Source organism: Panthera tigris, chromosome B1, assembly GCF_018350195.1.
Source record: "Panthera tigris isolate Pti1 chromosome B1, P.tigris_Pti1_mat1.1, whole genome shotgun sequence".
NCBI classification, from domain to species: Eukaryota; Metazoa; Chordata; class Mammalia; order Carnivora; family Felidae; genus Panthera; species Panthera tigris.
Genome location: NC_056663.1, coordinates 29,166,990 through 29,191,472, shown reverse-complemented (window position 1 = coordinate 29,191,472; position 24,483 = coordinate 29,166,990). Strand labels below are relative to the sequence as shown.

General features: G+C 35.2%; 1 long non-coding RNA gene across 1 annotated transcript in view; it reads right to left on the bottom strand.

Moving 5' to 3' along the window:
• The window catches only part of LOC122237615, a 156,836-nt gene that overhangs the window by 48,285 nt on the left and 84,068 nt on the right, over positions 1 to 24,483 (bottom strand). The window contains exon 4 of the long non-coding RNA XR_006216200.1: positions 9,553 to 9,712. This is a non-coding gene — a long non-coding RNA (uncharacterized LOC122237615). The remainder of the gene's footprint in view (positions 1 to 9,552; positions 9,713 to 24,483) is intronic.

Below are 24,483 nucleotides of genomic sequence, written 5' to 3'. Positions count from 1 at the left end.
CCTAGAATTCTATATCCAGCAAATTACACTTTAAAAATGAAGAAGTAAAGATTTTATCAGACAGAGAAAAATTGAGGTAATTTGTCACGAGCAGATATATCTTGTAAGTAATTTTAAGGTAAGTTTTTTTAGACAGAAAGAAAATTATAAAGATCAGAAACACAGGTCTTCCAAAAAAAAAAAAAAAAGGTGGGAGGAGGGAGTGTGTTAAAGAAATAAATGAAGGCAAAATAAAATATTTTCTTGTTGTTCTTCTTAAGCTAAAAGATTACTGTTTAGGGGCATCTGGGTGGCTCAGTCAATTAAGCCTCCAGCTTGGCTCAGGTCATGATCTCACTGCTCAAGGGTTCAAGCCCCACATCAGGCTTTGTGCTGACAGATCACAGTTTGGACCCTGGAGCCTGCTTCAGATTCTGTTTCTGTCTCTCTTCCCCTCCCCTACTCATGCTCCGTCTTCTTCTCAAATGTAAATAAACATTAAAAAAAAATTTTTTTAAAGATGACTGTTTGATAATAGTGACAATGTATTAGGTAATTCTAACATATGGATAAGTGATACCAATGACAATGATGTCACAAGGGACAGGAAAAAAAGAATGGAGAACACTCTAAGGCAACTGCACCACACATAAAGTGGCATAGCATTATGTGAAGGTGGACTCAGATTAGTTTAAAACGAATGCTTTAAAATCTAGAGTAACCACTAAAGAAAATTTTAAGTATAACTGATACAGGAAGAGAGGATATAAAATGGAATCATGTAAATGCTTAATTAAAAACAGAGAAGGCGTAAAAAGAGAGAAAAGAAGAAACAAAGAATATATTCAATAAACAAAACAATTACAAACGTGGAGCCATTAATGCAAGTACATCAGTAATTACTTTAAATGCAAATGGTCAAAATGCACCCATTAAAAGACAAAATGTCAGTATCAATAAATATCAAGACACAACCATATGCTGTCTTCAAGAAAACTGCTTTAAATATAAAGACTCAGATAGGTTAAAAGTAAAGGAATAAAGAAGGAGATACTTTGCGAACATCTATCAATTGAAAACTGGAGTAGCCATATTAGTATCACTCAATGCAAACTTCAAAACAAAGAAAATAACCAAAGATTTAAAAAGCCCTCTGCATAATTATAAAGGAGTCAATTCTCCAAGAAGACATAGCAACCCTGAATGTGTGGTGTGCATCTAATGTAAGAGGATCAAAATACATGAGTCACCAAAACTGACAGAACTGAAAGGATAAGTATACAAGAATATTATTAGATATGGAGACGTCAATACCCTTTCTCATGTAATTGGGAGACCAAGCAGATAGAAAATCAGTGAGAATACTGATGATCTGTATTGTCAGTAGCTATCAATTGGATCTAATTCATATTTATAAAATATTTCATCCAACACAACAGAACACATATCCATCTAAAATTTGGAACATTCACCAAGACAGACCACATTGTGAGCCATGAAATACACAATAACAAATGTAAAAGATAGAAATCACACAAAGTATGTTTTTAGACCATAATGGAATTAATTTAAAAATCAGTTAACAGAAAAATAACTGGAAAATCCCCAGATATTTGGTATTTAAACAACACACTTTTGAAAAGCCATGAGTCACAGATGATATATCAACAGACATTTAAACACATTTTAAAATAAATGAAAATATAATTTATCACAATTCGTGTAATGTAGTGAAGGCAGTGCTTAGAGGGAAACTTTTAGCACTAAATACATATCCAGTAAGACCTTGGTTTGTGCACATAATTTGTTCCAGAAACATGCTTATAATCCAAAGCACTCATATATCAAAGCAAGTTTTAAGAACCAATGGCTCAGTTGTGATCATGTGACATTCGGCCTCACATACTACTTGTATTGCAAAACATCGCTAATCAAAATAAAGTTTATTAGAAATATTTGCTCATCTTGCAAAACACTCACAGAACAAGTTACTCGCAATCCAAGGTTGTACTGTATTAGAATACAAGAAAGATCAAAAGTTAATAACTTAAGCTTCTGCCTTGGGAATTTAGAGAAAAAAAAATTATACCTAAAGCAAGCAGAAGGAAATAAATAATAAAAATTAGAGATAAATCAATGACTAAAAACAGCAAATTAATAAAGAAAATCAGAAAATCAATAAAACCAAAAGCTAGATTTTTGATCTTTAAAAATATCAATAAAATAGGTAAATATCCAGGAAACCAAGAAAAGAAGACATTACCAATATCAAAATTAAATTATTAACATCAAAAATAAAATATCACCATATATGCCATGGACATTAAGGGATAATAAAGAATACCAAAGACAAGTGTGTGCCCACAAATTGGATAACTTAGATGAAATAGACCAATTCCTTAAAATGTACAAACTACAAAAATTCATGCAAGCAGGGGCGCCTGGGTGGCTCAGTCGGTTGAGCAGCCGACTTCGGCTCAGGTCATGATCTCGCAGTCCGTGAGTTCAAGCCCCGTGTCAGCCTCTGTGCTGACAGCTCGGAGCCTGGAGCCTGTTTCGGATTCTGTGTCTCCCTCTCTCTGACCCTCCCCCGTTCATGCTCTGTCTCTTTCTGTCTCAAAAATAAATAAACGTTAAAAAAAAATTTTTTTTTAAATTCATGCAAGCAGAAATAAATCATCTAAATAGCCTTGTTATCTATTAAAGAAATTAAATCAATAAAAAATAATCTTTCAAAAAAGAAAAAAAGAAACCGGGGCCAGATGGATTCACTGATAAATTCTACTATACATCTAAAGAAGAAATAATCCCAATCCTCCACAATTTTTTTCTGGAAATAGAAGTAGAGGGAAAAGTTCCTAACACATTCTATGAGGCCAACATAATCCTGTTAATACCCAAACCAGACAAAGACATTACAAGAATGGAACTATCTCATGAATACTGACTTAAAAATCCTTAACAAAATATTAGCAAATGAAATCCAAAAATGTATAATAAAGAATTATACTCCACAATCAAGTGGAATTTATTCCAGATATGCAAAACCAATTCAACATTTGAAAGTCAATCATTATAATCCACCATATAAGCATACCAAAGAAATAAATCATAGGATCTTTTAAACTGAAGCAGAAAAAGCATCTGAGAAAATCCAGGGCCCATTCATGATAAAACTCTCAGCAAACTAGGAATAGAGAGCAACTGTGTCATCGTGGTAAAGAACATATACAAGACTCTATACTTTACATAATATTTAATGATAACAGACCAGATGTTTTCCTCCTGAGGCTGTGAGCAAGGCAAGGATGTCCTCTCTCACCATTCCTATTCAGCCTCATAATGGAAGTCATAGCTAGTACAATAAGACAAGAAATAGAAATAAAGATTATACAGATTGGGAAGCAATAAATAAAATGGCCTTTATTCACAGAATACCAAATATTCTACAAAAAAAAAAGAAGAAGCTATTATAACTATCAAGTAAATGTAGTAAGTTCCAGGATACAAGATCAATATAAATAGCAAGTTCCTTTTCTACATACCATCAATGAATAATTAAAATTTGGAATTTGAAATTTGAAAATAAAGCAATTTACCATAATTCCAAAAATAACAAAAATACTCAGGTTTAATATTTCAGCTTAAAAAAGATGTATAGGTGGAAAACTACAAAACACGGATTAAAGAAATTTTTACAGTCTAAATAAACAGGTGAGCCTGGGTGGTTGGTTGAGCACCCAGCAAAAGAAAATCTACATAACCATGGGTTTGATGGTGAGTTTTGATATAACACCAGAAGCATGATCCATGAAAGAAAAAGTCAATAGCCTTAATTTATCAAAATGTAAAACTTCTACTCTATGAAATAAACTGTTGCAATAATGAAAAGATAAACCACAGATTGGGAGAAAATATACATATCTATTAAAAAACTGTATCTAGAATATGTGAGAAACTTAAAACTTTGAAAAAAAACTCACACAACTCAATTTAAAAATGGGCCAAAGATATGAACATACACCCTACCAAAGAAGACACACAGATGGAAGATAAGCATATGAAAAGATATTCAATGTTATATGTCATCAAAGAAATGCAAATTATAAATTTTGAATACTAACCCTTTATCAGATAAGTCATTTGCAAATATCTTCCCCCCATCCTTAGGTTGCCTTTTAGTTTTGTTGATTGTTTCCTTCACTGTGCAGAAGCTTTTTATCTTGATGAAGTTCCAATAGTTCATTTTTGCTACAGTATCATGCTAAGCGAAATCAGTCACTCAGAGAAAGACAAATACCATATGATTTTACTCATATGTGGAATTTAAGAAACAAAACAGATGAACATAGGGGAAGAAAAAAAGAGAGAAAGCGAGGGAGAAAAGCAAACCATAAGAGACTCTTAACTATAAAGAACATACAGGGTTGACGGAGGGAGGTGGGCAGGGAATGGGCTAAATGGGTGATGGGTATGAAGGAGGGCACTTGTCGTGATGAGTACTGGGTGTTATATGTAAGTGATTAATCATTAAACTCTACTCCTGAAACCAATATTATCCTATATGTTAACTAACTAAAATTTAAAGAAAACCTTGAAACAAACAAAAAAGAAATGCAAATTAAAACAATGAGAGCCAACAAATTGGGCAATCTGGAAGAAATGGATAAATTCCTAGAAACATGCAAACTACCAAAACTGAAACAGAAAGAAATGGAAAATTTGAACAGACCCATAACCAGCAAAGAAATTGAATCAGTAATCAAAAATCTCCCAACAAACAGAAGTCCGGGGCCAGATGACTTCCCAGGGGAATTCTACCAGACATTTAAGGAGAGTTAATACCTATTTTTCTCAAACTGTTCCAAAAAATAGAAATGGAAGGAAAACTTCCAAACCCATTCTATGAAGCCAGCATTACTTTGATTCCAAAACCAGATAAAGACCCCCACTAAAAAGGAAAATTACAGGCCAATATCCCTGATGAACATGGATGCAAAAATTCTCAACAGATACTACCAAACTGAATCCAACAGTACATTCAAAGAATTATTCACCATGATCAAGTGGGATTTATTCCTGGGCTGCAGGGGTGGTGCAATATTCACAAATCAATGTGATACATCGCATTATTAAAAGAAAGAATGACCCTCTCAACAGATGCAGAAAAAGCATTTGACAAAATAGAGCTTCCATTCTTTTTTTTTTTTTTTTAAACGTTTATTTATTTTTGAGACAGAGAGAGACAGAGCATGAACGGGGGAGGGGCAGAGAGAGAGGGAGACACAGAACCGGAAGCAGGCTCCAGGCTCTGAGCCATCAGCCCAGAGCCCGACGCGGGGCACGAACTCACGGACCGCGAGATCGTGACCTGAGCTGAAGTCGGACGCTTAACCGACTGAGCCACCCAGGCGCCCCTAGAGCTTCCATTCTTGATAAAAACCCTCAACAAAGTAGGAATAGAGGGAACATACCTCAAAATCGTAAAGGCCATATACGAAAGACTCACAGTTAATATCATCCTCAATGGGGAGAAACTGAGAGCTTTTCCTCTACGATCAGGAACAAGACAGGGATGTCCATTCTCACCATTGTTATTCAACATAGTACTGAAAATCCTACCCTCAACAATCAAACAACAAAAAGAAATGAAAGGCATCCAAATCAGCAAGGAAGAAGTCAAATTTTCACTCTTCTCAGATGACATGATATGCTATGCAGAAAACCTGGAAGACTGCATCCAAAAACTGCTACAACTGATACACAAATTCAGCAACATTGCAGGATATAAAATCAAGGTACAGAAATCTGTTACATTTCTATGTAACAATAATGAAGCAGCAGCAGAAAGAGAAATTAAGGAATCGATCCCATTTACTATTGCACCAAAATCCATAAGATACCTAGGAATAAACCTAACCAAAGAGGTAAAAGATCTATATTCTGAAAACTATTGAATACTCATGAAGGACAGTGAAGATGACACAAAGAAGGGAAAAACATTCCATGCTCATGGATTAAAGACAGTCTGGAAACAAAGACAGTCTCTTCAACAAATGGTGTTGGGAAACTGGACAGCAACATTCAGAAGATTGAACCTAGACCATTTTCTTTCACCATACAGAAAAGTAAATTCAAAATGGATGAAAGACCGCAATGTGACATAGGAAACCATAAAAATCCTAGAAGAGAACACAGGCGCAACCTCTTTGACCTTGGCCGGAGCAACTTCTTACTAGACACATCTCTGGAGGCAAGGCAAATAAGCAAAAATGAACTATTGGGATATCATCAAGATTTAAAACAAAAAACAAAAAACAAAAACTTTGGCACAGTAAAGGAAACAATCAACAAAACTAAAATGCAGCCTACAGAATGGGAGAAGATATTTTCAAATGATATATCTGATAAAGGGTTAGTATCCAAAATCTATAAAGACTTATAAAACTCAACACCCAAAACACAAATAATCCAAGTAAGAAACAGGCAGAAGACATGAATAGGTATTTTTCCAAAAAAGACATCCAGGTACCAACAGACACATGAAAAGATGTTCAACATCACTCATCATCAGGGAAATACAAATCAAAAGGACAATGAGATACCCCCTCACACATGTCAGAATGGCTAAATAACAACACAGCAAACAACAGATGTTGGCAAGGATGTGGAGAAAGGGGAACCCTTTTATACTGTGGGTGAGAAAGCAAACTGGTACAGCCACTTTGGAAGACAGTATGGGGGTTCCTTAAGAAGTTAAAAATAGAAACACCCTTTGACCCAGTAGCTACACTACTAGATATTAACCCAAAGGGTCCAAAATTACAGATTCAAAGGAGCACATGGACCTCAATGTTTATAGCAGCATTATCAATAGTAGTCAAACTATGGAAAGAGCCCAAATGTCCTATATATAATGAATATTAGTTGGACATGAAGAAGAACAAAGTCTTGCCATTTGCAATGACATGGATGGACCTAAAGTATATTATGCTAAGCAAAACAAGTCAGTCAGAGAAAGACAAATATCATATGATTTCATCCATATGTGGAATTTAAGAAAGAAAATAGAAGAACATAGGGGAAGGGGGGGGAAGAGAGGGAAGCAACTATAAGAGACGTTTAACTATAGAGAACAAACAGGGTTGGAGGGAGGTGGGTGGGAGATTGTATTAAGGAGGGCACTTATGTTGAGCACTGGGTATTATATATAAGTGATGAATCACTAAATTCTACTGCTGAAACCAAATAGTACACTATATGTTAACCAACTAGAATTTCAATAATAATTTGGAAAAAACAAACAATGAGATAGCACAACACATCTATTAGAGTGACTAAAATCTGAAAAATTGACACTATCAATTGCTGGCAAAGATGTGGAATGATAAGAACTCTCATTCTGTGCTGGTGAATATGCAAAGTGGTACAGACACTTTGGAAGACAGTTTGACACATTCTTGCCGAGCTGAACCTAATTTTACCACACGATCTACAATTGTACTATGAGGTACTTTTTTCTTTCACTGATTTGAAAATACGTCCACACAAAAACTTCATGCAAATGTCTATAGAAGCTTTATTCATAATCGCCCAAACTGGAAGCAACCAAGATATCCTTCAATGGGTAAATGGCTAACTAACCATGTATCATAGTATTCCATATAGAATACTGTTCAGGGATAAAAAAAAAAGAGCTATAAAGCCACATAAAAGTAAAGATGAGCCTTAAATGCATGGTGCTAAGTATAAGAAAACAGTCTGAAAAGGTTATCTGTGCATGATCCCATCTTTATGACCCTCTGGAAAAATAAAAACTGTGTAGATAGTAAACATATCAGCCATTGATAGGAGTTCAGGGGTGAGAGAAGATTAAATAGGTGAGGTACAGATAATTTTTAGGGCAGTGATACTAATCTGTGATACTGTAAAGGTATGCACTTGTTGAAACCCACAGGATTTTATAGAACAAAGAGTGTACTTTAATTATATGCAAATTTTAATAAATTATTTAGAAATTCAAGGGAACCTAATATGGAGTACATAGTATGACAAAAGAATCTAACTTTTGTAATAATGTAATAATGGAAATCCATGTAATAATGTATTAGAATTGGAGACATCAGCATAAATTTGTGTTTTAGCTTAATTTAGACACAGATAGCTACATACAGATATATTTGTAGATATGTCTGTATAGACAGTACACACATATATCTCTTTGCTTTGCCAGCTGAGAAGGCCTAGAAGCAAAGATTATCCCAGTAGCAACGGCCATACCTAGTACCCAGATCTTGGTTTCTAATATCATTTTCCAGTAGAAGCAACCAGAGCTTCTCGGAGAAAAGTGCCTGGGTCTTGGGCTGTTACAGAAAATATACAGCATGAACCTGTAGTATCTTATAGTGCTAAACAGTAAGGAAGAACTAAAACAAACAAAAACCCATGTACCATGATGTGAAATATGTTAAGGGACACAGGAGCCAAGAAAAAGAGATCCAGGGGCTAGATCTGGAAGAATTTGAGTAAAAAAATAAATTAGGGTTGAATTACTTAACCCATAGTATATCTGTGAGTCCATATTGATATAAACAAATGATTGAATAAATAAATGGGGGTAAAAACAGACAAATCTTCCATGCAGAGGAATTCCAAATAATTTATTTAGACATCTGCCTCAAGCAGAGAAGGCGTAAGTTCCCACTCCTCAAGTAGGCTTTCCATGGTGACTCTTTCCAGAGTATATATAGTATGAAAAAACGAAGGGAGTAATTTAACAGTGGAAAAACCTGGCCAACATCATCTCAGCAGGGCAACCAAAGTCAATCTTAACAGTGATATCATGTTGATAGTATGTATCCTTGGTATATGTGGTCATCTTCCTCCTAAAATCCATAATCCCAATCTAATCATGAGAAAACCCTCAGGTAGACCCAATGTAGGGACATTCTATAAAACACCTGACCAGTACTCCTCCAATCTATCAAGCTCATTAAAAATGAGGAAAGTATTTTTGGGATGAGCACTGGGTGTTGTATGGAAACTAATTTGACAATAAATTTCATATATTAAAAAAAAAAAATGAGGAAAGTCTGAGACATGGCCACAACCAGGATCCAAAGGACATGTAACAATTGTGAGTAACGTGGTTTCCTGAATGGAATCCTAGAACAGAAAACTACATTACGCAAAAACTAAGGAAGTGTAATTATGGACATTAGCTAATAATAACACATAAACATTGGTTAATTATTCATAATAAAGGTAAGATATCAATAATAGGGGAAATCAAGTGTGTCTAAGTCCAATGTCAAAGGCTGGAACAGGTAACCCCTCCTGGAAGAGCATTGTAAAGTTTGGTGATAAAAGGCACGAATACAAAGAAGATGAGGAATCATAACCTCCTTCAATATGATATGTACCTTAACTTAAAGATTTCCCTCCCATCTCTTTTACTTTGTCCTTACAATTTATTTGACAAAGGTTGTTTTTTCTAGAAAGACTCTTACAATATGGATTTTGCTGGCTGAAGCCTCATGGAGTAGTGTAACATATCTGTGGCTGCTGGATTACCTATAAATTGAAGGTGGCATCCAGATGCTTGATCAGATGTTGGTTCCTGCCTTTGATGGGTCTCTCAGTAGTTCTGTGTTCTTTCAGCAGAAGGCATAGTGCCTAGTTGTCTCTTTTTTGAATATGTTACCAGCCAGTCTTGATGCTCCATTACCTAGATCTTAAGGAATGGCATACTGGTGAAATTTTTTTGTTTTATTTTAACTCTAAAATCAACTTTATTGAGGTATAATTTACACACAATGAAAACTAACAGTTTTAAAATGAAGGAAAAAACCCTGCCAATATAAAAATGCATGGTTGTAACAGTTCCTTGGATTTCTGCTATTTTATACACAAATGAAAGCATTATGTATACACTCTTCTCACCTTCTTTCCCCTTTATTTAGAAAGAACAAAATACTGAGCATAAGTTCTCAAGGAATCAACAAAACTGGGGGAAAATATATCTGTTTTCCTGTTCACTGATATCACTGGCAATCTTCACATAAGTGAAAGTGACCTTAACCTTCAGACTGAAATATATATTTCTAGGTCTCTGACATATGTAGCTTATCACAGTTTAAAAAACCTTTTTACATTTGTTTTTCCCATTTAGCACAAATAACCACATCAGAAGAAGCCTCCACTGATAATAATGCCATGAGCTATATTGAATTTGGACATAAGGGAGTTGGGGAAGAGGGAAGAAGGTAAGAAATAGCCACAGAAATAAAATGAACATGTGTGTGTATGATAGGGAGAAGATGAAGGAGACATTCTGGCAAAGCTGATAATCTCAGATAGAAATTGTCAATATTGGTTGAAAAAGACATTCAGTTTCTTAAGCCTTGAAAATACTCACATAGCCAGGACCAATGAAAATATATGGAAGCCTATTCACAAACAACAACAAACTCTCTCCATGAAAATCAGATGGAGAAGCAAAAAAAGAAAATGAGCTCAATTTATTTTCCCAAGTCAGACTTTTACCCTTTTTCAGATTTATCTGCATTGGCAGAGAAGAGATAGAACACAGGCTCATGAGGAAGAAAGATCTGGCATTAAGTCCCAATTCTACCATGTGACCTTGGGCGATTCGCAAGCCTCTGTGCTCTAATTACCTTATTTGAATAATGAGGAAATAATGTCTATTTCCTAGGACTGTACAAGAGGCAAAATGAAATGATACACAGAATATTCTGGGACAAGTATTATTTCTAATGAAAGCTCAGCACCTACAACACTGTATAGCCACCAGGGCCTAATCATTAAGGTCCTTGGGAGCATTTTCTCTCCTTAGTTCAGAAACTGTTTCTGAGCAGAAAAAAAACTTATGATTCGATTTGACTTCAATAACTTCTTCAGCAAAAACAAACTGGCAAATGGGTTATACAACTATTTGCATTTCATACCACTATGAAAATTGGCATTGGATACAATTCAGACAAAAACAATTAAAGCAGAAAAAAAGTTCTTTATCATTAAAAAAAAGGGGGTTCCTCCTTTCTGTCCATGTTTTTAAGTCCTGTCTCCAAACAGGACTTCAATGATAATTTTGATACAAAGATTTTAAATGTGTTTCGTTATCAAATGTTACTTATACAAGTTACACAGTAGAGATTATTAATATATTTATATTTTAACACAATTACACATTCTCTATGAATAAATACCAGTAGCAGTAAGTCATAATTTTTACTTCAGGGACTCATAACATTTCCTCCCAAAAATATAACATTAAGCAGGAAAAGGAAATTATCAAGTGATATGGAGAGTATCATTTCATTTACATCAATTTTTTACCTTAAAAAAATACTATTTAGTGTTTTACCATTCATACTACACACACACACACACACACACACACACACACACACACACACCCGCACAAGACAAATACCAATCTCCTCCGGGGAGGGACAGGAAAGGGAATAGGAAGAGGCTTCAAATGTATCTATATTTTTTTCTTAACAAATATCTGAAGCACAAATGCTAAATATTCATATTTGATAAATCGAGGTGTTAGGAACAAAGATGTTATTCACTACGCTTTGCTATGTTATGCAATAAAGTTTTAAATTATTATAATTAGAACAATGGATACACATAGAATAAAAATCCTTTAAGAAAAAATAAAGCGTATGGGGCGCCACCTGGATGGCTCAGGTGGTTGAGCATCTGACTTCGACTCAGGTCATGATCTCGTGGTTCCTGAGTTCGAGCCCAACATCGGACTCTGTGCTGACAGCTCAGAGCCTGGAGCCTGCTTCAGATTCTGTGTCTCCTCCCCTCTCTGCCTCCCCCCACCCCCGCCTGCCACACTCTCTCTCTCTTTCAAAAATAAATAAACATTAAAGATTTTTCAAAAAAATTAATAAAGGGTACAATACGAAAATGTAGTTTCCTAATCCATCCCTACCATGAGGTCCGCTTACCACTCATCCTAATTTTATTAATTTTAGGAACAATCCATTAACCTTCTCCTATAAAAGACAAAAGAATTAGCTCCCAGACTTCCAATCTGTTGGTCATTACTCAGTCACTCTTTAAAAGTTTAAGCGAGTTAAGTTACTTTTTGTAAGATATTCATCAATTACATGGCCGGACATCTCTACACGACACCCTAGTTCTTAGCATTTAAAATCTTTTTGGTACTTTTTTTTTTTTTTACAACACAAATATGTTTTGGGGAAGGAAGGAAAGTAGGTGAACTGGAAGCTAACAGTCATTTTTTAAAATTGTGGTAAAGTACACATAAAATCTATCATTTTAACCACTTTTTAAAAAAACATTTAAGTTTATTTATTTAGAGAGAGAGAGCACGCGCGTGCACATGCAAGGGAGGGTCAAAGAGAAGGAGAGACAGAATCCCACGCAGGCTCCACATCATCAGCACAGAGCCTGATGTGGGGTTTGAACTCAGGAACAGTGAGATCATGACCTGAGCCGAGATCAAGAGTTCAACGCTTCACTGATTGCACTACCCAGGCCCCCCTCATTGTAACCATTTTCAAGTGTATATAGTTCAGTGGTATCAAGGACCTTCACAGTGTTGTGCAGCTGTCCCCACCGTCTCCAGGACTCTTTTCATCTTGCAAAACTGAAACTCTGTAACCATCATTAAAAAGAAAACCAAGGGGAGTACGGGAGTGCATGGGTGGCTCAGTCCATTAAGCGTCAGACTCTTGATAATTGGCTCAGGTCATGATCTCATGGTTTATGGGATAGGCCCACGTTGGGCTCCATGCTGACAGCACAGAGCCTGCTTGGGATCCTCTCCCTTCCTCTCTCTCCCACTCACATGCACACATGGATTCTCTCTCAAAACAAATAAATAAACTTTAAAACAAAACAAACAACAACAACAAAAACATGGGCCCAAAGTGGTATCATTTAAGTTAAAGCCCCAAGTAAACGAAGACTTAATACCTAAACTAACTGAAGTTTCAACCTCCCAGGAAGGTAACCTTTAACCATTCATCATGGGAATTTCCTGGTCAGCTCTAAGAAATTTACTGATAGACCCCTTATGTTCTTCCAGGAGGGCAGCCTTGCCCTACTAAAACAACGGATTCTTTGCTAATAATTTCTATTTTCCCCCTCGCTCTCTACCTTTAAAAACCTTTCCTCTTCTGTAGCCCTTTGAAGCTCCCTTCTACTCACTAGATGGGCCACTGCCACATACAATGAATCGATTAATAAAGCCAATTAATTCTTTAAATTTACTTGGTGAATTTTTGTTATTTAACACCATTAAAAAAATAACTTCCTTTTTCTCTCATGCCCTAAGTCCCTGGCAACCACCATTCTACTTCCTTTATCTGTGAATTTGACCTACTCTAGATACTCATGGAAGTGGAATCACAGTATTTGTCTTTTGTGACTGGCTTATTTCACGTAGTATGTCTTCAAGGTTCCATCTGCAGCATAGCATGTGTCAGAATCTCCTTCGTTTCTTTTTAAAATTTTTTTAATGTTTATTTTTTGAGAGAGAGAGACAGACAGAATGTGAGCAGGAGAGAGACAGAGACAGAAGGAGACACAGAATCCGAAGCAGGCTCCAGACTCTGAGCTGTCAGCACAGAGCTTGATGCGGGGCTCGAATCCACAAACCGTAAGATCATGACCTGAGCCGAAGCCAGATGCTTAACCGACTGAGCCACCCAGGCACCCCAGAATCTCCTTCGTTTCTAAAGCTGAATAACATTTCATTGTATGTACAAACCACATTTTTTTTATCCATTCATCTGTCACTTGACACTTGCATTGCTTCCACCTTTGGGCTACTATGAAGAATGTTGGGGATGCAAATATCTCTCTGAGACCCTATTATCAATTCTTTTGGATATAGTACACCCACAAGTAAATTTCTGGATCATGCAGTAATCATATTTTTAATTTCCATAGTAGCTGCACTATTTTACACTCCCACCAAAGTGTACAAGTGGGCCGATTTCTCCACGTTCCCACCACACTTGTTATTTTCTAGTTTTCTATGGTAGCCATCTTAATGTATACGAGATGGTATCTCATTGTGGTCTTATTTGCATTTTCATAATGGTTAGTCACCTTGAGCATCCTTTTGTGTGCTTACTGGCCACTTGTGTATCTTCCTTGGAGAAATGTCTTAAAGTCCTTTGGCCATTTTTTTTTTTTACCCTTTATTTTTGAGACAGAGAGAGACAGAGCATGAACAGGGGAGGGGCAGAGAGAGAGGGAGACACAGAATCGGAAGCAGGCTCCAGGCTCTGAGCCATCAGCCCAGAGCCCGACGCGGGGTGACCTGAGCTGAAGTCAGACGCTTAACCGACTGAGCCACCCAGGCGCCCCCCTTTGGCCATTTTTTAATCAGTTTGGTTTTTTTCTTGTTGAGTTCCAGGGGCGGTTATATATTCTAGATATTAACTCCTTATCAAGTGCATGATTTGAAAATATTTTCTCCCATTCTATGGGTTGCCTTTTCACTCTATTGATTTTTTTTCCTTCTGTGCACAAATTTTTAACTTTAATGTACTACAATTTATCTATTTTTTTTCTTTTGTTGACTATCCTTTTGGTGTTGTATCCAAGATATCTTTTCCAAATCCAATGTGCATGAAGCTTCTCCTTTTTGTTTTTGTTTTTTTCTAAGACTTTTGTAGTTTTAGCTTTTACATTTAGGTCTTTGATCCATTTTGAATTAGTTTTTGTATATGGTGTAACATGAGAGTTCAACTTCGTTATTTCCATGTGTATATCCAATTTCTCCCAACACTTTTTAACAGAATAGCCTTTCCTCATTTAATGGTCTTGACACTCTTGTCAAAATCATTTAATTTCCATATATGTGAGAGGTTATCTCTGGGCTTTGTATTCTATTACATTGGTTTATATATCTTTATGCCAGTTCCACATTATTTTGGTTACTGTGGCTTTGTAATACATTTTGAAATAAAGAAATGTGAGACCTAATATTTTGTTGTTTTTCAAGATCATTTTGGGCATTCAGGGTCCACTAAGATTCTATATGAACTTTATGATGAGTTTTTCTGTTTTTGTAAAAACACCTTCAAGATTTTGATATGCATTGCGTTAAGTCTGTAGATTACTTTGGTTAGTATCAACATCTTAATAGTATTAAATCTTTTGGTCCATGAATATTGATGTCTTTTCGTTTGTTTGTTTCTAAGTGTTTTCAGCAATATTTTGTAGTTTTTGGTATCAAGTCTGTCACCTCCTTGAATAATTAGATTTTTTATTTTTCTTGATGTTATTTTAAATGTAATTTTTTCTTAATTTCTTTTACAAATTGCTCCTTGTTTAAGTATATAGAAAATTCCAATTTATACACTTTGTGTGTAAGTTTTGTACCCTGTAACTTTGAATTGTCTAGGACTTGTATTGCCATGTCGAATAGGAATGGTTCCAGAGGACATCCTTGTTTTTTTCCTAATCTTATAGGAAAAGATTTCAGTCTTTCACCAATGAGTATGATGTCAGTTGTGGAGCTTTCAAATATGGCTTTCATTATGTTGACTTAGTTTCCTTCTATTACTAGGTTTTTTTAAGTGTTTTCATTTTGAAAAGTGTATTGAATTTTGTCAAACTATTTTTCTCCACCAATTGTGATGTGGGTCTTTTTTTCATTCTGTTAATGTAGTGTATTACAATGATCCATTTTTGTATGTTAAACATATGTTTCACTTATAAGTGTAATCCAAGAATAAATCCCACTACATCATGGTGCATAATCCTTTTAATTTGCTGTTCAATTCTGTTTGCTTACATTTTGTTAAGGATTTTTGCATCAATATTCATCAGGGATATTGGTCTGTAGTTTTCTTTTATTGTCTTCGTCTGGTTTGGATGATCAGGGTAATGTTGCCTTCATCAAATGAGTCTGAAATTGTTCCCTCCTCTTTAGTTCTTTGGCAGATTTTGAGAAAGATTGGTATTAGTTCTTCTTTAAATGTTTGGTAGAATTCACCAGTGAAGCCATATGGTTCTGGACTTTTCTTTGTTTGAGTGTTTTTGATTACTAATTCAATTTCCTTACTAGTTATAGATCTGTTAAGGTTTTCTATTTCTCCATGATTCAATCTTGGTTGGATGTACGTTTCTAGAAATTTATTCATCTAGGTTATCTGATTTGTTGATGCATAATTGCTCACAGTACTTTTTTTCTGTAAAATTGGTTGTAATTTTCCCTCTTTCATTTCTGATTTTAGTTTTCTGAGCCTTCATCTTTTATTTTTAGTAAATCTATCTAAAGTTTTGTCAATTTTGTTGATCCTTTGGAAGAAACAACTCTTGGTTTCAGTGATTTTTCTCTGTTGTTTTCCTCTATTTTATTTACCTCTGTTCCAATCTTTATTATTTTCTTCCTTATGCCAACTTATATTTAGTTCTTTTTTTTTTAATTTTCTTAAGGTGTAAATTTAGGTAACTAATTTGAGAACTTTTTAAAATTTAAATGTTTACAGTATAAACCTCCTTCTTAACACCTCTTGCATTTTTGTTGCAACCCATAACTCTTCCTGTGTTATATTTTCATTTATAGTTATCTCAATATATTTTCTAATATCTCCTATAATTTCTTCTTTGACTATTGGTGTTAACAGTATATTGTTTAATTTCCACATATTTATTAACTTTTCAGTTTTCTTTCTGTTGTTTATTTCTATTTTCATTTCTTTGTGATCAGCAAAGATACTTTGAATGATTTTAATCTTTTAAAATCTATTAAGACTTGTTTTGTGGCCTAACATAAATTCTATCCTGGAAAATGTTATTTGTGCATTTGAGAAAAAAGTATATTCTGCTGTTATTACATTGGGTGACCTGTATATATCTGTTAGCCACGCTTGATCTATACTGTCATTCAAATGACTCTTTTTCCTTATTGATTTTTCTCTCTTGTTGTTCTATCTATTATTGAAAATGGGGCACTGAAGTCTGCTACTATAATTATAAGCTGTCAGTCTCCCCCTTCAATTCTATTTTTGTTGCATTTATTTAGGAACTCTGATGCTGGTGCATATATGTTTATAATTTCTATATTTTCTTTGTGAATTGACCTTTGTCATCTTTAAATAATGTTCTTCTTTGTCTCTTGTAAGGATTTTATTTAAAGTCTATGTTTTCTGATGTTAATATAGCCACCCCCATTGTCTTTTGGTTACTATTTGCTTGGAATATCTTTTTTTCATCCTTTCACTTTCTACCTATGTATGTCCTTACATCTAAGGTAAGTCTCTCATAGCAGATAGTTAGATCCTTTTTTAAAATCCATTCTGTCAATCTATAAATCTGTGTTTTATGACTGGAGAGATTAATCCATTTACATTTAAAATAATTACTGAGAGGGAAGTACTTACTATTGCCATTTTGTTAGTTCTTTTCTGTATGTCTTGAAGCCTTTCTGTCTCTTATTTCCTCCCTTACTACATTCTTTTGTGTTTGGTTGATATTTGTAATGACATATTTTGATTACCTTCTTTTAAAAAAAATTCTTTCTGAGAGAGAGACAGTATGAGCAGGGGAGCGGCAGAGGGAGAAAGAGAGGAAGGGGGAAGAGAGGGGGGGAGGGAGAGAAAGAGAGAGAGAATGAATCCCAAGCAGACTCCACACTGTCAGCACAGAGCCCTACATGGGCTTGATCCCATGACCATGACATCATGACCAAGCCCAAATCAAGAGTCATACATTCAAAAGACTGAATCATCCAGGAGCCCACATTCTGATTACCTTCTAATTTCCTTTTGTATATATTCTACAGATATTTTCTTTGTGGTTACCACGGAATTACATATAATATCCTAAGTCCATAACAATCTATTTTAAGGTGACAACAACTAAACTTCAGTTGCATACAAAAACACTATTCCTTTACTCCTTTGTCCCCCCACTACTTTGTTATTATTGCCACAGATTATACATTTATATATTATGCATATATTAACATAGATTTATAATTAGTTTTATGTTCTTATCTTTTAAATTCTACAAAGTAATAAATGGTAGAGTTTGGACCAAAATTATGACAATATAGGTTTTCATATTTCTCCATGTGTTCACCTTTATTGGAGAATTATATATGATTGTATGGTTTTGGGTTACTCTCTAGCACTCTTTTATTTCATCCTGAAGAAATCCCTTTTGCGATTCTTGTAGGGCAAGTCTAGTGGTAATTAACTCCCTCAGCTTTTGTTTCTCTGGAAGCATCTTAATTACTCTGTCATTTTTGAAGGTCAGTTTTGCCATATATAGAATTCTCAGTTGACAGGTTTTTTTCTTTCAGCACTTTCAATACAACATTGCGTGGTCTTTGGGTCTGCAGGGTTTCTGCTGAGAAATACACTCCTAATCTCAAGAATCCCTTGTATGTGAAGAATTTTTCCCTTGATGCTTTCAATATTTTTGGTTTTGACTTTCCACAGTTTGATTATATTGCATCTTTTTTGTGGGTCTCTTTTGAGTTTACTCTACCGGGACTTTGTTGTGCCTCTTGTATTCTATTTCCATGTCTTTCCTCAAATGTGCAAATGTTCCAGCCACTATTATTTCTTCAGATAAGCTTTCTGCCCCTTCTTCTCTCTGTTCTCCTCAAATTCCCATAATGTATACACTGATCCACTTGTGGTGTCCTATAAGTCCTTAGGCGCTGTTCACTTTTCTTCATTCTTTTCTCTTTTTGGTTCTCAGATTTGATAATTTCAAATGACTTGTCTTTAACTTTGCCAATTATTTCTTCTGCCTGCTCAAGCCTGCTGTTTAAATGCTCTAAATTTTTAATTTTGTTGTATTTTTCAGCTCAGGAATTTTTGTTTGGCTTGTTTTTACAATTTCTATCTGTTGATATTCTCATCTTGTTCATGTCTTGTTTTCCTTATTTCCATTACTTCCCTGTGTTCTTTTATCTTACTGGGCATATTTAAGACAGTGGTTTTAAAATATTTATCAAATAAGTCTGAAGCCTGTGTTTCTTTAGGGTCAGTTTCTGGAGATTTCTTTTCTCCCTTTTGAATGGGCCATGTTTCACTATTTCTTTGTATGCTTTATGATCTTTTGCTGTGTGTGTGTGTGTGTGTGTGTGTGTGTGTTTTATCCTATTCCCCTATATTCATGGCTGCTTTTAAATACCTTAATTTCCCTAAAAGTTTCACCCCATTTCTTTTTCAAGGACTTAGGTGTTCTATTGTATTCCTCTGCCTCTAATTTCTTGCCCCAAAGAAATTCATCCCTAATGCTCTTTTGCATCATGGTTCCTGCTAGTGTTTTTAACAAACTCCAACCTGATAGCCGAACTATTCCATTGCTCCCATAAGTGCTCCAAGTCAGGCAAGACAGAAACCATTCATTTGGGCAGCACCATACAAGATAGAACATCGCAAGTAAGTTCTAGTTTCTTTCCCATTCTGAACGAAGAATTGGGAACTGATTGTCTTCCTCCTACACCACAGCAAGTAGGGACTGAGGCAAAGGTAAGCAAACACGCCATAAAATTTCCTACCATTTTGAGTGTGGCTTTTCCTTAGGTGGGAATTTATTAGGTTGCTGCAGATCCTTAACTGGTTTCTAGGGTTCCCGCAAAGCTATTCTGGTCAGTATGTTGTTGGTTACCAATGTTTCTGTGAGCTCCCTGGTTTGCCATCTTTTGTACTCATCTTTTCAAAAAACATAAATTGGTGAGATCTCTCCCATAAATTGGATTAAATTATTCAATGTCTTTCTGTTAAAATAAAATCCAAACTCCTTGACCTCCAGTCATAACGTGTCCCAAGCTCTGCTTTCCTTTCCAACATTAATTTGTTCCATTCTTTCTATTTCTCACTAAGCTTTAACCACAAGAGTCTTCTCTTAGTTCCAGAAATGCTCAAATTCTTCCTGCCTTGAGGTCTTCTCACTTTTTATCTAGAATATCCTTCCTTCCCTCTCTGCATTGCTAATGCCTGTGTTTTCTCCTGAAGTGTTATAAGGCCCCTCCTCAGAAATATGGTCCCTTACCTTTCAGATGACATGAGTCCCACTTCTATAGCATCACAGCACCAGGCAGTTTTCCTTTACAATGATATTTCAACTGTAAATATATAGTTTTAGGTGAGTTTTGGAGTGGTATTCACTCAATATAAATCTCCCCTAAAACCAATGAATTTTTTAGTAGAGTGAAAAGTTTTAGTGTTTATTGCTATGTCCACAGTACCCATGACAGTGCCTAGGGCATGGTACATACCCAAAATATTTTTGTTTGTTTCTTTGATGAATAAACAAAGCTTCTCATTTGTGTGTTTGCCTTGTTTTACTTGCTCTCCTCTTTAGTCCTGTAGAGCTACTGCTGTATACGGATTTCCATTCTACTTCTAGTATTTACAAACCAGACTAGACTGTTTCCATCAGCTTCCATCTCCATGTCTTACACTGGGCTGGCCTAGGGCAACATCACAAAGTAGCAAAGCTTTCCTTCTTCAGTGTCCTTTGCTCGCTTTAATCATTTTCTTTCCCTTCAGGTAGCCAGTGCTCTCATCCTGGGAAGAGGTAATTGCATTTATAAAATGACCTTGAGTTCCTACTAAATTCTGGACTTACTTCATCAAGAGGCCCTCTTAGTAGCAGACAGTGTATAAATACAAAGTGGAATTAGTCATGTCATTGACAGGCATGGAAAAAAGGTAATTTTAGAAGGAGCTTCTCTACAACTTTTAAGTAATAATGCAGAGTCTCTCTTGCTCAGTCTCATTCCTTCCTTCATTCCTTCATTCACTGCAATATTTTCAGCACCTACTACATGAAGAATATATGCAGCAAGGAGCAGTGCAGCGATTAATAAGATTTGATCTCCATCTTTAACTTCAGTCTAACAAAGTGGATACTTGAATAAACAATTACAATACATAGCCAATTATTAATTCATTCAACAAATATTTATTGAGAGCTTACTCTGTCAGGCTGTTGGGGAAACAAGTATGAAAAGAAATATCCTTGCACTCAAACATTTTACAATATAAAGGCAAACATACTTGCAAGCAATTACTGTTAAAATACATGCCAAGGTCTCACAGAAGTGGGAAGTAATAGCCTCATATAATTCTTTCAGCAACTTGGCTAACAAAGACAATTTCTATTGCTGTTGGTACCTTTAACAAATGACAAGGAGATAGGCCCCTTTTTTTCCAGAAGGGAACAGTACAATATAAAGGGAAAATTATGATGAAGGAAGACAAAAGAAACTATAAAACACAAAGAAAGAAATGTCAAGAGGATAAAAGGTTAGAGTAAAGGCACACTTAAACTTTTAATAAGGTCAAATGGGAACCAATTAAAAACAATAATACTTTCTCAATTCGGCTCCATAGCTAAAGGGCTGATGGGACTGTGCCAGGTCACTTGATTCAATTTCCTGCCTCTAGGCTTTACTTAGTTTCAACTATCCTGGGCAGTGACTGTGATGTTCCCACCAGTATCCCCTATTTTCTATGCAATAGCTTTCTTTTCACCAATTAAGCCACTTTGGGTTTTTTTACCTTGGCAGAAGAAACCAACAAAATCAGCTTCCATTTGTAATTTATTGCTTCTTCTAGGGCTTCTCAGAGGCAATATCTGGTGTAGACTTTAGTAACACAAGTGTAGCAAGACACAGACTGTCTAGAACACACCCCCTTAATCTTCGTTGTAAAATTGCTATGAAGGATAGACTGTAAGAACCTGAAACATAGGGACATATCTTAACCAATTTTTGGAACCTTGAGGAAGTGATACTTAGAGTGTTTGAATTTCGTCATTTGTGTTAAGGGTCCAAATTATAAAATGTATAATATTTAAGGTCCCTCTCCGGGTTTATAGTATGTGTCTATAGATTCTGACATTTTATTTCTTCTTCAAGGAAAAATCAAAATATAAATTGTAGTGGATATTGTGATGCTCTGCCAAGATCCCACCTCGAGGCCTATTGATCCATTCCTTAGCTGTTCAACATCAAAGGGCTTTTGCATTTGGATAAAACTGCCTCCTCGTTGTATTTTCTTAAATGTTTGATTTATTAAATAATTGTCAATAAACTTCATAAGTTAATCTTCCTTAAATATTTCAACTATTATTATAAAAATAACTGAATCCCCTTAAATGATTTAGAATAGACTTAAAAATTTAATTTTTTTAAACATTTCAAACACGTTAATAAGTAAAAAAACATAGAGAAATACAATGTTTTCAAAATGCACAACTATACTTAGACTTAATCTTGTTCTAGAACATTAACAACATGTGCCTGATTTATTTATTATTTCAGTACCTCCTTACATTTTGTTAGTGTTATGAAAATATTAACTTTGATACCATCCCAGAGTTTAAAAACACAATCTCAAAAATCTAAGGTTATAGAATTTGAGTTATCAACCAACTGGTCTTTAGTTCTTTCTCTCAAGATTACTTTGAAAAATTATGCAACTTTTACAAATTGCTTATTAAGTTATCAATTGCTGATTAAACTAATAAGATTTTTTTAATGTTTATTTTTGAGAGAGAGCATGAGCAGGGGAGGGACCGAGAGAGGTGGGCACAGAGGATCTGAAGCAGGCTCTGTGCTGACAACAGTGAGTCCAATGCGGGGCTCCAAACACACAAACCATGATATCATGAGCAGAGCTGAAGTCGGACACTCAACCGACTAAACCACTCAGATGCCCCATAACAAATAAGATTTTTATAACCATGATTTAAACTAGATTTGAGTTCTTTGTAACTGGTAGTTACTCTCCAAATGATGTATCCTTAAGGTTCACTTGGTTGGTGTTGACTAACACATGTCTCATATCAGCATTAAAATGCATGTATGTGCAATAGCACTCCAGTACCACTGAGCACACCCAGCACCCAAATCTTGGTTCCAAGATACCATGACCCAGTAAAAGAACCAGGGCTACTTGGAGAAGTTATTAACTCTACGGTTTGAGGAGAGAAAGTATAAGATGAGCCTGGAATTAGCTTACTGTGCCAGAAAGTTTAAAAATTGCTCGAAAAATGAGGGGCGAAATGACAACTAATAACTGTAGAAGGAATGAGAGAGGGATTTGAAAAATTTCCAACCATATAACAATCATTGACTCAGACAAGAATCAGTGGGTACCAAAATCACGTTGTGACTGTTTCTTGGGATACTCACACACTTCCAAAGTATCTCCTTATAGTTTGTTTAGTTCCAAAGAAAAATTACTATTTATGATGGAGAATCCTAATAACAACTTATCAAGTGATCAAAGTTAGTATCACCAATACTTATACAAATTGAAACTTCTGAGGTGATTCACAGAGAAGCACATATCATATACATAAAGTTCTTGGCCAAAAAACACAATCTGAATCTACATGAGGAAACAGACAAATCCATATTGAGGCTCATTCTAAAAAAACAACTAGCCTGTCTACTTCCAAAATGCTAATGTTATGAAAGCAAAAATGACTGAGTGAATCTTCTAAATTAAAGAAGACAAAGATATGACAATTATATACAATATGTGATACTGGCATTGGACCCTAGATTGGGAAAAAAATGTTATAAAGAATGTTACTGGAGTAATTGGTAAAATTTGAATATGTACTATATATAATTGTGATATTATCATATCAATGCTAAGCTTTATGAATTTGATGTTGTGGTTGGGTAAAATAATGTCCTTGATCTTAGAAAACACATGCTGAAATATTTTGTGGTAGAGTCATGAAATCCGAAATTTACTCTCAAATGATTTAGTGACCTAACTATAACAATGATGATGATTTTATATGTACTTACATGTGAGACTGACAAAACATATGTGGAAAATATAAACAACTGGTGAAGAATGCAAGTTGTTGAAGGAATAAAGTGCTACTATCATTCCAACACTTTTGATAGAACTCTTGAAAGAAATGTATTTCTCTTTTTTATAAATGTTTATTTATTCGGGGGGTGGGGGGAGAGGGGCAGAGAGAGGAGAAGAGAGAGAGAGAATCCCAATCTGACAGCTCAGAACCCAAGGCAGGGCTTGAACCCACAAACAGAACTGTGAGATCATGACCTGATCCAAAATCAAAAGTGAAACATTCAATTGACTGAGCCACCCAGGTGCCCCAGAAGTATATTTGTTTTTAGGCTCCTGTGTTTTATTCATTTTTCCAACTGACTCCAATATACTATTTAGAAAATAGTATAGGTAGTACTACATAGTAATATGTTATGTATGTATATATATGTGTGTATGTATACACACACACACACACACACACACTATATATGGAATATGTTACAATATCCTACTTAGAAAGTGAAATTCAATTAACCACCAGATTTTCTTACTATGCTGATTTCTTACTACACATCACTCTATACATCTTACTTCTGACAAAATGTCAGCACTGTTGTGACTTCTTCCTGGCATATCCTTCCTCCACTTCTCACTCTCAACTGAAACAGAATTTCTTCTATGATCCTACCTT